General features: G+C 37.6%; 1 long non-coding RNA gene across 7 annotated transcripts in view; it reads left to right on the forward strand.

Annotated features, from left to right (window-relative positions):
• The first annotated feature begins 161 nt into the window (after positions 1-161).
• Positions 162-13,689, forward strand: part of LOC132429609 (uncharacterized) — a 44,516-nt gene continuing 30,988 nt past the window's right edge. For all 7 annotated transcript variants that reach the window (XR_009520367.1, XR_009520370.1, XR_009520372.1 and 4 more), the window contains exons 1-2: positions 162-360; positions 6,472-6,602. This is a non-coding gene — a long non-coding RNA (uncharacterized lncRNA). The remainder of the gene's footprint in view (positions 361-6,471; positions 6,603-13,689) is intronic.

Consider the following 13,689-nt stretch of genomic DNA (forward strand, 5'->3'; position numbering starts at 1 on the left):
GTCTGAGACCTCATTTTCTCTAGGTTACCTCATATATAGATAAGCTTATCGAAGTTAAAATTTCTCCACTGTGGTCAATGAATTCAAAATATTTGTTGATAAGGTTAACTTGTTTGTTCAGCCTTAGGACAAAATTTTATTTACCCGAGGCTTAAGTCAGGCCCAGTCCAACCTCAGACCCAGTCCAGTAAGTCAAACCCAGTCTGACTCTGGCCAGTTTCCGGACCTAGTCTGGAAAAAGAAATGCACGAATAAATTCTGGAAGCTAATAATGTAAAAGCTGCTGAGCTAGGATCCAAGAGGGATGTACCCACCATCTCCAGAGGCATCGAGAAAGCAGGGAATTCAAGGGCTCAGCAGGTACAACTGCTTGGTTGCTTCTTGCTCCTGGGGGTGTTGGGGGAGGTTGGAGGGAGTCTCCTTTGGTTCCGCAGTCTGAAACCAGAACCGTTAAAAGATAAACTCAGGTATATTAAAATTTTTAAGAATTTATGAGAGCAAAAATCGAATGGAATTTGGCAACATCAAGCCAGAAGTGGTTAGGAATGCTCCATCGACAGGAGCACAGGGAGAGGCTTTTCTAGAGAAAAATCGGGAGAAAAGTAAGAAAATTATTGATTGGGTATAGTTTAAAGCCTTGTTTCCTGTTTGTGATTGGCTGTGTTTGGCATTTTGATTTCATAACATTAAGGCATTTATAGGGTTAGATTTGGGTTTGGTTACATGGGCCACCGTGGCATTAGGGCCACACCATCTAATAGTTTCCTGTTTTAATTAATTTAACACTTCTCATTTATAGGTTCAGGATTTTGGATTTTATCGCAAGTCCAATGGGTATCAGGCAAGGATCTCTTGCCAACGATATCTCTGATGCAAGTTATTTAGGTTTATAAGGACTTTGTTGTTGTTGGAGCAGTAGCTCGTTAAGCAACCATTTGAGGGCTTAGACGAGGTTGTTTGTGAGCTATTTCACACTCTTCTGATTTATATTGGGGTACTCAATGCCCTCTTGCACTAGAATACTTTGTAATTTTCTTCAGAAATGTCTATACTATGACTGCGTCCATTTCCAATATGCACTATATCTTGGTTAAGAAACTCTTTATGAATTTCCACGTTTTCTTCTGCCAAGAGCTGAACTAAACAAGATGTATTTTGAGCCACTGGCCAATAGTATGCAAAAAAGTTCTTTTTTTTGATATAAGTTTGCTAGCTAGAATGGCTTTGGAGGAGAAAGACCTCTTTACCCTTCAGAAGTGGCAGGAAAATCGAGCTGTTCCTCAGAATTGGCTCATCCACCTGTGACTCTGACATGATTATATGAAGTGATATTAATGCAGGTTTTGTAATTCAGTTCATTGTTTCTTGTCCACTCCGATGAGGAAGTTGATCTGTTCTTCTGTTCCAGCTCTTCCCCTTCACAGCAAGTAAATCAAAGGAGAGGAGGGAGTTGGGGGTGGTGGTGATGAAGACCTGAGGGTGAGGGTTTCAAGGTGACATTCTCCAGGAAGAATGAAGAATTACGCCAACCAGTCGAAACAGATTGTGGAGTTTGAATTTGGATTAGAATTTTTTTCTTTATGTCTTTTTGCTCCAGTTTTTTCTTTTAATTCTCCTTTAAAAATGTGTTATAGTACAAATTAGATTTTAAAACTCCACCTTTGTCCTAGCTGAATTGATAGGTTAAGGAATGCTTCCAGATCTCAGACCTAACTGAGTAAGGGAATGGCTTATCCCTAAATGGCAAGCCAGTAAGGAGGGCCCTCTTTGGAAAGCCCAGTCACAAGAAAGTTGATATGAAGTGGAAACCAGGAGTTTTTCTAGAAGAATAATCCTTGGGCTTCCCTGGTGGCGCAGTGGTTGAAAGTCCGCCTGCCGATGCAGGGGACACGGGTTCGTGTCCCGGTCTGGGAAGATTCCACATGCCGCGGAGCGGCTGGGCCCGTGAGCCATGGCCGCTGAGCCTGCGCATCCGGAGCCTGTGCTCCGCAACGGGAGAGGCCACAACAGTGAGAGGCCCGAGAACCGCAAAAAAAAAAAGAAAAAAAAAAAGAAAAAAAAAAATCCTTTAACCTTCTGCCCATAAAATATATATATATTATTTAGTTTTTACAGTGTGTAGGGATTTTCCAGCTACTGCTAATAGTGAGGGAACAGATTTAGTCTCTGGACTAAATTGCAACATAGTTTCAGATTCCAGAAGAACCAGGGTCCCCGCATGGATTGCCAAAATATCTATCTACAGCTTAGCTTCTGTTTAGATGACCATCCCTGTGTCTCTTAGATACTCTTCTTCCTGATCTTGGGAAAACTGCCCAATTCCATCTGTGTTTCTATCTGGGTATTATTTTCTTGTTATCATATACTAATATATAATTCAACTGGATTTTGCTGTTTAATAGAAAGAACAGTAGACCAGGAATCAGGAGCTGTGGTTTAAAAGAAATGGTAACAGAACAATGTAAAGTCCTCTTACTTTGTAACTATTTAGCTTTTAAAATTATTTAAACTGCTACAAAATTATTCATAGTACTTTCATTCTTAATTACTTTTCTTAACAAGCTGCAACAGCTGCTGTAAAAATTCTGGAATCATCTTTGAGTAAATAAAACAACACATAGTAAGGATCACAATTTTTTTAAATAAAAGAAATAATAATGTAATAATAACTAACAGTTATTGCTTATTTGTTATGTGTCTGGGATTGTGATAAATGGTTTACAGGCAGTTGAAAATAAATGAAATGTTAAGTAAGCAACACACTAGATATATATGATAATATTCAGTTTGGTTACAGAATAAAATATAAAATAAAATTATCTATGGCAATCATTAGTGTGTTTTGTTTTTAGGCATAAGTGGGAAGTATTTCAGACAATTTTTACAGCTAAGCCGAGTAACTCAGTAGGAGAAGTCTGCCTTTATTATTACTTTTTGTCAAGTCTAAGCATCTGAATGTCTTACTTTCACTAGAAAGCAGCCTGGGCATTGCAAGACCAGTGTATTTACTATCATAGATACATAACACAGCTGAGTCATGCCCTTCATTCAGAAGCCCCAGGGAACATGGTGCTATATAATGGGGTGGAATGAGAAGCAGGGAGGAGAGGAAGCATAACTTCTTTAGAGGTATGAAGCCAAGATTCTTAAGAGGCCAGAGTAGTTTTCTCATTTTTTTAAGTTTCTTTCTGTACCTCCTTTCAATTGAAAAGAATTGAGGTCATAAACACTTTTTTCCCTTTCTATTTTCGTTATTGACTTTACATAAACATGGAGTAAGTTACTGACAAAAACACTCTGGACTTTGTCATCCCGGATCAACTCTATCGTTCAGTTAAAACTCTGCACACAGGAAAGTAATTTGGATTAATAAGCAAGTGGGACAGATGTTTGTGCTAGCTCATATTTCAGCAGATAGGACACCTCCAAAATCATCATCATCATCACTATTATAGCTTTGGGTTTGTACATTCTGGGTTCTAAAATCTTGACAGCAAGAGTAAGGTAACATTGTCCCAGCCCCAAATATGGAGGAGTTCTATAACTGAGGACTTTGAAATACAATTAAAGAATTCTTCTCTTTTGCATGGCCTAAATTCTGCAAATGCTCTTCTATGCGTCTTCATATTCTGTTCTTCTGCATTCAGATGATTCTTTGTACTGAAAAGAAATTAACCATATATATGTACATCCTTAGTGTTCAGAATTCACTGTACATATCCAGGTGTATATGTGCAGTGTCCCTCTATTTCCCCCCTCTGTCTCTGTTTCTCCCTGTGTGTGTTGACCACTGCCTGCACCATTTAAAATGCACTTCTCTTCCCAAAAAGAGTGTATTCTTCATGGAGATCTCAAATGAAAAAGTTCCTTCCATTGGACAGAAATGTGCATAGAATATCTTCCTTTGGCTGAAACAGTTTAGAATTGTTATTGTTTAACCATTTTATGGCCCATAACATGTTAGGGAAGTATGCTTATTTAGTACATCTTCCCTATATTCTTGTTTATTTTTCATTCTGTTGTACTTCGTGAATCTTATTTTTTTCCTAGTTTTGTTTTTAACAGCTTTATTGAGATATAATTCATATATCATTCACTCATTTAAAGTATACAATTCAATGGTTTTTAATGTATTCACAGAGCTGTGCAACCTTCACCAAAATCAAATTTAAAGCATTTCCATTACCCCAAAAAGAAACCCCATACTCAATGACAGTCCTTAGACCCCATTTCACCCAAACTCCACAACCCCCTTATAAGCCACCTCAAATCTTTTTTGGTGGGACTAAGTCTAGAAATGTGTCACTTCTATGCTCCAGCCCAATTTATATGTGCCTGTTCTAGGTTGAATATGTTTCCCCAAATTTTATATATTGAAGTCTTAACCCCTAGTACCTCAGATGTGACCTTCTTTGGAGAGGGGGTCTTTACAGAGGAAATCATGAGGCCATTTGAGTGGGCCATAATCCAATATGACTAGAGTCCCTATGAAAAGGGGAAATTTGGTCATAGACGTTCATAGAGGGAACATGTCTTATGAAGAAGAAGGCCGAGGTCAGGGTGATGCTTCTACATGCCAAGGATGCCAATCCTTATCACCAACAGAAGCTGCAGGAGGGACACAGAACAGAGTTTTCTCTCACAGCCCTCAGAAGGAACCGACCCTGCCAACATTTTGATTTTGGGCTTCTAGCCTGCAGAACTGTACCAATAAATTTCTGTTGTTTAAGCCACCCAGTTGTGGAATTTTGTTATATCATCCCTAGGAAACTAATACAGTGTCTCTAGTGAAACAACTGTCTTGTTAACTGCAGATTTTTTTTCTTTGGCATTTCTGTTCTATACTGAAGTAGGCATTCATCAGGAGAAGTAAATTTGCTTGTCACATACTTTACTCTGTGGTAGTTTTTTAAGGGATACAAAATATAACATGAGGGCTTCCCTGGTGGCGCAGTGGTTGAGAGTCCGCCTGCCAATGCAGGGGACACTGGTTCGTGCCCCGGTCCAGGAAGATCCCACATGCCATGGAGTGGCTGGGCCCGTGAGCCATGGCCGCTGAGCCTGTGCTCTGCAATGGGAGAGGCCACAACAGTGAGAGGCCCACGTACCAAAAAAAAAAAAAAAAAAAAAAAAAAAAAATATATATATATATATATATATATATATATATAAAACATGATTCCTGACTTAAAATATGAAATTTTTTAATCAAATATCTATTGAGTGCCAGATGTAATTATGTAACAGGCACTCAGTCAGGATATGGATCTCACAGTGGTGAGCACAAGAGCTGCTGACCCCTACTCTCATGGAGGAAATAATCTGGAAGATGGCAGTGGGGTGAAGCATTAAGAACATATGCAAGACAAAATAATTGCACGTTATTATAAATAGTTTTAAGGAAAATCACATTTTTATAATAGTAATTTCAATGCATACAAATATGTGATCATGGCCAAGTAGGAAAGAAACAACTGTGCAGAGAGGAGGGAACAGTGATCATCCTTGCTGTGAGATGGTCTGGGAAGCCCTCCAAGGGAGGGCATTTGAGCTCAGCTTACAAAGAGCAGTTGACTTTGATAGAGGGTAGGGGGAGACCCCATTTACAGTGATGTACACTTGATTACATATGATTCCCAAGATGGGAATAAGCATGAACCTCTGGGTCACTAGTAGTCCACTTGTCTGGAACATAAAGAAATAGAATAAGCAGAATGATATGGTAATCATAGCTATTATTATTTTTTAATGCTTACTAAGTGCCAGGTACTAAAACAAAGGTTTACATTATCTTATTTACATTCACATTTTTTATGAGGTGGCCTGTAGTTGTCCCAGTTTACAGATGAGGATGTTGAAGTTTGCTCAGCCATTGCTTTGAACTCATGTTATCATACCACACAACACACCACCAAGACTGATTCATAGGAATAGCTGTGATTTGGAATGAGGTCTCTAACTCCAACAAACTGTTTATTCCATGAAAAAGGACTGTGTCCCCACCTACAGTCAGAGGATGGCTTGCAGGCAGATTTTGGAATACTTTGTATTCCTAGCTAAAGACTGCAAAGTTTATTTTAGAATAAACAAAGGGAGAAATAGAACTTTGGCAAAGTAGTTACATGAACTGAAATGTGTTTTAGTATATACATGCTAAAACGTCGAAGCAGGAAGAAATTGGGGAATATAGAATCCCTTAGCCCTTAATAAAGGGAAGATCCAGATGAGAAATACAGATGTATTATTAGGATGGCTCAATGTGCACAAGAAGCATCTGAGGTGCCTCTTAATAATCCCTCTTTCCAGGCACTACCCCAGGGGAGTGTTGATGTGAGGAAGCTTGAGACAATATTCTGTTCTCACTCAGCCCAAAGGTTAGGGAAGCAATGTGAGCCAAACTTCCCCTTCACAGCAAGCCTTTGGCCTGCAGGGACCAGAATTCATTCATCTTTTCATTCCTTTTCCCACTAGGACCTGAGATCTTGCTCATAATAAGCATGTGGATGAATTGAATTGAACTGTCGGAGCGAAAGACTTGTCAAAGAAGAATCATTAGGATTGTTTGAATTGAAAAAGAGAACAAATTCAAGAAAACACGATTTGTAAGTCTGGAAGAGGGAACACGTGGGCGTACAGGGATGCTTATATGTGACCAACAAAACAAAATTAAATGAAATCTCTAGCCTATTATATCTGAGTGATCTGCTGCTTAGGGTGCATGATTAAGTTCCTAGCAGGTTTTATGTCTGTTGGGTAATTTTCCTCTACAGACTCTGAAAGCACTTTGAAGAGGCTGCGTCACCATTAGGAGGCAATATAAAGCACCATTTGATTAGAGCCTCATGCTCTGGAAACATGCAGGCAGCGTTCTTTCTGCTGAGTGCCAGAGAGGAAGCAGAGAACAGTTTTTGTCCATTGAAATAGCAGGAAGATATGTAGGGAAGCACAATATTGTTTTCTGAGTTGGAAATTGGCTAGAACATAGACATGTGAGTGCCCATCTTCTCTAAAACACGCTGGATTCCAATACATATGAATGGGGTGAAACATTAAAATAAATGGCAGGCTCAAACGATACTAAAGCCCTTATTTATGAAGTTCTCATTTATTGACCTGAAGGTAGTTGGCATTCCAATAAATATCTGTTGAAATAAAAATATCAATAACAAATTTAGGGCATACATGCTCTTAAGAGGTAGCTGGCTTGTTTCTAATACCTCTTCTGTTGCTGGACCTAGATGTAGAAAGGTTGTCTGTCCTTCTTTCTCCTAGTTGACACTTCCAGATCATTTTCCTTCTGTTCTCCTTAAAACTCCCCCAGCATAATGCTCATATCATTAGATTATGTTACTTATTACTCTTATTTATTGCCTTAAGATTATATCATATATGTCTTTACAGCACTCCTGTGTGTCATATAAGTTTTTCTAACACTCCTGTCATAACTCATGATAAATGTCCATGGATTAAATTTCCAAAATCCTGACCTCTCCTTCAGAGAACTTCCATTCTACTTCAGCTACTCAGGTCCTTGGTTGTACCCTAGAACAATCCGTAGTGAGCTCCTCTGTCCTGCTGCCACCACATCAACTAACCTGTTCTATCTGCACATGAGTATTCTCTCTTCTTTCATGCTACTAGGAATGAACTAACCGTGATCCTATATGCTAATACTTGTACACTGGGTCTCACTCCCTTTCACTTCAGCAATTAGACTCTCTCTCTCTTCTTTTATGCAATATTTCTCTGTCTCAACCAGACCATTACCAAAATCATGCAAACATACTGTAATATCTTTTTTTTAAAAAAAAACCTTCTTTAAATAATCTCCAACTATTACCTGGTTTCTCTGCTTCCCTATGTATCAGAATTCCTTGAAAGAAGTCTCTTTTACTCATTCTGTCCCCTCTCTCTCTTCCAGTTCTGTCTTGAATCTACTCCAAAAGGTCTCCACAATAAACAAAAAGTAGCCCTTCTCAAGATTATGAATGACTTCCATTGTGCTAAAATCATTGGTAAACTCTCAGTCTTTGTCTTAATTAATTTCTCCATAGCTTTGAAAAAAAATTTTTTTATTGAAGTATAGTTGATTTACAGTGTTGGGTTAGTTTCTGGTACACAGCAAAGTGATTCAGTTATACATATACATATTCTTTTCCATATAGGTTTTTACAAGATATTGAATATAGTTCCCTGTGCTAAACAGTAGGTCCTTGTTAGTTATTTACTTTATATACAGTAGTATATATGTTAATCCCATCCTCGTAATTTATCCCTACCCCGCTTTCCCCTTTGGTAACCATAGTTTGTTTTCTATATCTGTGAGTCTGTTTCTGTTTTGTAAATAAGTTCATTTGTATCATATTTTAGATTCCACATATATGTAATATCATATGATATTTGTCTTTGTCTGACTTACTTCATTTAGTATGATAATCTCTAGGTCAATCCATGTTCCTGAAAATGGCACTATTTTATTCTTTTTTATAGCCATGTAGTATTCATATATATATGTATGCTACATCTTCTTCATCCATTCATCTATCGGTGGACATTTGTGTTGCTTCCCTGTCTTGGCTATTGTAAATAGTGCTACTATGAACATTGGGGTGCATGTATCTCTTTGAATTACAGTTTTCTCCAAATATATGCTCAGGAGTGGGATTGCTGGATCATATAATAGTTCTATTTTTAGTTTTTGAAAGAACCTTTGTACTGTTCTCAATAGTGGCTGCACCATTTTACATTCCTACCAACAGTGTAGAAGGGTTCCCTTTTCTTCACACACTCTCCAGCATTTACTGTTTGTAGTCTTTTTAATGATGGCCATTCTGATTGGTGTGAGGTGATACCTCACTGCAGTCTTTATTTGCATTTCTCTGATTATTAGCGATGTTGAGCATCTTTTCAAGTGCCTATTGTCCATCTGTATATCTTCTTTGGAGAAATGCCTATTTAGATCATCTGTCCATTTTTTGATTGGTTTGTGGATGACTCTTTCCTTGAAATACTTTCTTCACTTGGCTTCTGAAAGCTTCCCTCTCAGTCCTCCTATTTCCCTTGGTTGTTTCTTCTAGCTCCCATTGTTGACTCTTCTCATCTCTCCACTGGGGTTCACTGGGGTTTGGTTCTTAGATCCCTTCTCTTCTGTATCAACACTCATTCCCAAGGTGATATCATCCACTCTTATGGTTTTAAATATTATCTGTACGTTGATGATGTTCAAATGTTCTTTCCCCTGAACTTAAGATTCTATTCAACTGCTACTGGACATCCTCACTTGCAAAGTTAATAGACATCTCAAATTTAATACATCCTAAGTTGGACTCTTGATACCAGCTCCTCCAAGCCTGATCTTTCTGTACATTTCCCGATCTCATTTAACGTCAACTTCTTCCAGTTGCTTAAGCAACTTGGAGTCACCGCCCCTTCCCAAGTGACTTTTCTCTTTTTCTCATACATATTCGATCCATCAATCAATACTGTTAATTATACCTTCAAAATGTATAAATAATCTAATTATTCCTCTCCCAAGGCCAACTCTTCCAGGTGGCCCTGATCTGGTTCCTGGGTAAATACGATACTCTACTTTTGGTGTCTCTGATTCAGCGCTTGCCTCCCTCCTATGGTCTGTTCTGAACATAGCAGCTAGGTCAGATTGGGTAATGTCACCCTTGAACCCTAAACTCTACAGTGGTTTCCCACCATCCTCCTTACAATGGCCAACAGACCTGCGTGATCTGGCCACCATTTTTTTCTTCAGACCTAACTTATCCTTCTCTTTTCAGGCCTCATTCATTAATCACACTGTCCTCCTTGGTGTTCTTCACACTCAACGCGTGCTTCCAACACAGAGTTTTATTGTGCCCTTCACTTGGAGCACTTTCCCCCAAATACCCACGTCTCCCTCCATAACCTCCCTCAGGTCTTTGCTAAAATGTCAGTTTCTCAGGGAGGCTTTCCATAACCACCATATTTAAAATTATACTCCTCCCAGCACTATCTATCCTCCATCCCTCATCAATTTTTCCTAATAATATTTATAGCCATCTGACTTACAATATATTATACTTATTTATTTATTGACTTTTCTCCCCTCTAGAATGTAAGTAAAATGAGGGCCTGGCTTTTGTTTACTGTTCTATCTCTAGCACCACGGAGAATATCTGATACATAGTAGGCACTCAGTAAATAACACTTGAGTGTCTCAAAGTCAGACAACTCTGGTTTCTGTCCCCCAGCTCCTCTACTTACCAGATACAGAAATAAGAAATATTGAGAACACTAGGAACACCCCTGTGTTATTGACCAGAAACAGTAACATACTCTTTTTCCCTACAAGGACCAAGTTGATCAATACTGAAGAAATATCAGTGACATTCATACTCATGAAATTAAATTTAATAAAAATATATTTGGATGCTAGATGCTTTTTGATACATTTGAGAGAATGAATTGAGACCTTTTGCTTTTTAAGTCAAGTGGACTTCCAACCCCTTTTCAGAATTAAGTTAAAAAGGTCTCATTTTCTCTGAAGGTTTCCTGACTTCCCAGTCAGTCACTCCTTCTTCATCATCCTTTCATCAGCATATTTTTACATGTCTTAATTTTAGCCCTTATCACATTTATTATAGTTCCCTCTAACGAGTTTATTTCTCCAGATAGGCAGTGAGGTTCCTGAAGAAAGGGGTAATAGATATCTACCTTTGCTAGAACTGTTTCTGTCATGTAGTAAGTTCTCTTATGTCTTTCTGAGTAGATTATGTAATTTAGGTTCAGATGGCACAATACTGGCAACAATTCACTGTTATTAAAAAGAAAATTACTATAAAACAGAGCTTTGTTTATAGACATATTAATAAGAGGGGATCAATGAAAGACTATCTTCAAAAATTTTAACATACTTTCCAAATTTTGGACTTAATAACCCTAGAAAAATGTTAATAAACATAAATACAAAAGTACTTTATTTTTATTATTCCTATATTTTGTATTACCCTGATTTAGACACCAGATGTCACTAGGAGACTGTGGTCCATGTAAACAAGAAGGAAACAAAGGCTTGACATTGTAACATGAAGCAAAATCTAGTTCCTTGTAGAAACTCATCTGAATGTAAATCCTAGTAGCTGTAATATTTTATTTTTGACCTGATTTTGACATAATCTAGGTTAGAATAAAGAACACTGGACTGGGAATCAGAATCTTGGGTTTTAGCTCCAACTCTGACATTTTCTTTCTTTTTTTAATCAAGATTTTAAGACTTTTTTTTTAATTTTTGAATTTTATTTAATTTTTTTTATACAGCAGGTTCTTATTAGTCATCCATTTTATACACATCAGTGTATACATGTCAATCCCAATTGCCCAATTCATCACACCACCATCCCCACCCCCACCCACCAATGGCTTTCCCTCCTTGATATCCATACGTTTGTTCTCTACATCTGTGTCTCAATTTCTGCCCTGCAAACCAGTTCATCTGTACTATTTTTCTAGGTTCTACATATATGCGTTAATATACGATATTTGTTTTTCTCTTTCTAACTTACTTCACTCTGTATGACAGTCTCTAGATCCATCCACATCTCAACAAATGACCCAATATCGTTCCTTTATATGGCTGAGTAATATTCCATTGTATATTTGTACCACATCTTTTTTATCCATTCATCCGGTGATGGGCATTTAGGTTGCTTCCCTGACCTGGTTATTGTAAATAGTGCTGCAATGATCATTGGGATGCATGTGTCTTTTTGAATTATGGTTTTCTCTGGGTATATGCCTAGTACTGAGATTGCTGGATCATATGGTAATTCTATTTTTAGATTTTTAAAGAACCTCCATACTGTTCTCCATAGTGGCTCTATCAATTTACATTCCCACCAAAAGTGAAAGAGGGTTCCCTTTTCTCCACACCCTCTCAACCATTTGTTGTTTGTAGATTTTCTGATGATGGCCATTCTGACTGGTGTGAGGTGATACCTCATTGTACTTTTGATTTGCATTTCTCTAATAATTAGTGATGTTGAGCAGCTTCTTGGCCATCTGTATGTCTTCTTTGGAGAAATGTCTATTTAGGTCTTCTGCCCATTTTTGGATTGGGTTGTTTGTTTTCTTAATATTGAGCTGCATGAGCTGTTTATATATTTTGGAGTTTAATCCTTTATCCGTTGATTTGTTTGCAAATATTTTCTCCCATTCTGAGGGTTGTCTTTTTGTCTTGTTTATGGTTTCATTTGCTGTGCAAAAGCTTTGAAGTTTCATTAGGTCCCATTTGTTTATTTTTGTTTTTATTTCCATGACTCTAGGAGGTGGATCAAAAAAGATCTTGCTGTGATTTATGTCAAAGAGTGTTCCTCCTATGTTTTCCACTAAGAGTTTTATAGTGTCCAGTCTTACATTTAGGTCTTGAATCCATTTTGAGTTTATTTTTGTGTATGGTGTTAGGGAGTATTCTAATTTCATTCTTTTACATGTAGTTGTCCAGTTTCCCAGCACCATTTATTGAAGAGACTGTCTTTTCTCCATTGTATATCCTTGCCTCCTTTGTCATAGATTAGTTGACCAGAAGTGTGTGGCTTTATCTCTGGGCTTTCTATCTTGTTCCATTGATCTATGTTTCTGTTTTTGTGCCAGTACCATATTGTCTTGATTACTGTAGCTTTGTAGTATAGTGTGAAAACAGGGAGTGTGATTCCTCCAGCTCCATTTTTTTCCCTCAAGACTGCTTTGGCTATTCGGAGTCTTTTGTGTCTCTGTACAAATTTTAAGGTTTTTTGTTCTAGTTCCGTAAAGAATGGAATTGGTAATTTGATAGGGATTGCATTGAATCTGTAGATTGCTTTGGGTAGTATAGTCATTTTCACAATATTGATTCTTCCAATCCAAGAACATGGTATATCTCTCCATCTGTTGGTATAATCTTTAACTTCTTTCATCAGTGTCTTATAGTTTTCTGCATACAGGTCTTTTGTCTCCTTAGATAGGTTTATTCCTAGGTATTTTATTTTTATTGCAATGGTAAATGGGAGTGTTTCCTTAATTTCTCTTTCAGATTTTTCATCATTAGTGTATAGGAATGCAAGAGATTTCTGTGCATTAATTTTGTATCCTGCAACTTTACCAAATTCATTGATTAGCTCTAGTAGTTTTCTGGTGGTATCTTTAGGATTCTTTATGTATAGTATCATGTCATCTGCAAACAGTGACAGTTTTACTTCTTCTTTTCCAATTTGTATTCCTCTTATTTCTTTTTCTTCTCTGATTGCCATGGCTAGGACTTCCAAAACTATGTTGAATAATAGTGGTGAGAGTGGACATCCTTGTCTTGCTCCTGGTCTTAAAGGAAATGCTTTCAGTTTTTCACCGTTGAGAATGATGTTTGCTGTGGGTTTGCGGTATATGGCCTTTATTATGTTGAGGTAGGTTCCCTCTATGCCCACTTTCTGGAGAGTTTTTATCATAAATGGTGTTGAATTTTGTCAAAAGCTTTTTCTGCATCTATTGAGATGATCATATGGATTTTTTTCTTCAATTTGTTAATATGGTGTATCACATTGATTGATTTGCATATATTGAAGAATCCTTGCATCCCTGGGATAAATCCCACTTGATCATGGTGTATGATCCTTTTAATGTGTTGTTGGATCCTGTTTGCTAGTATTTTGTTGAGGATTTTTGCATCTA

The sequence above is a fragment of the Delphinus delphis genome, chromosome 8, assembly GCF_949987515.2.
Source record: "Delphinus delphis chromosome 8, mDelDel1.2, whole genome shotgun sequence".
Classification (NCBI taxonomy): domain Eukaryota; kingdom Metazoa; phylum Chordata; class Mammalia; order Artiodactyla; family Delphinidae; genus Delphinus; species Delphinus delphis.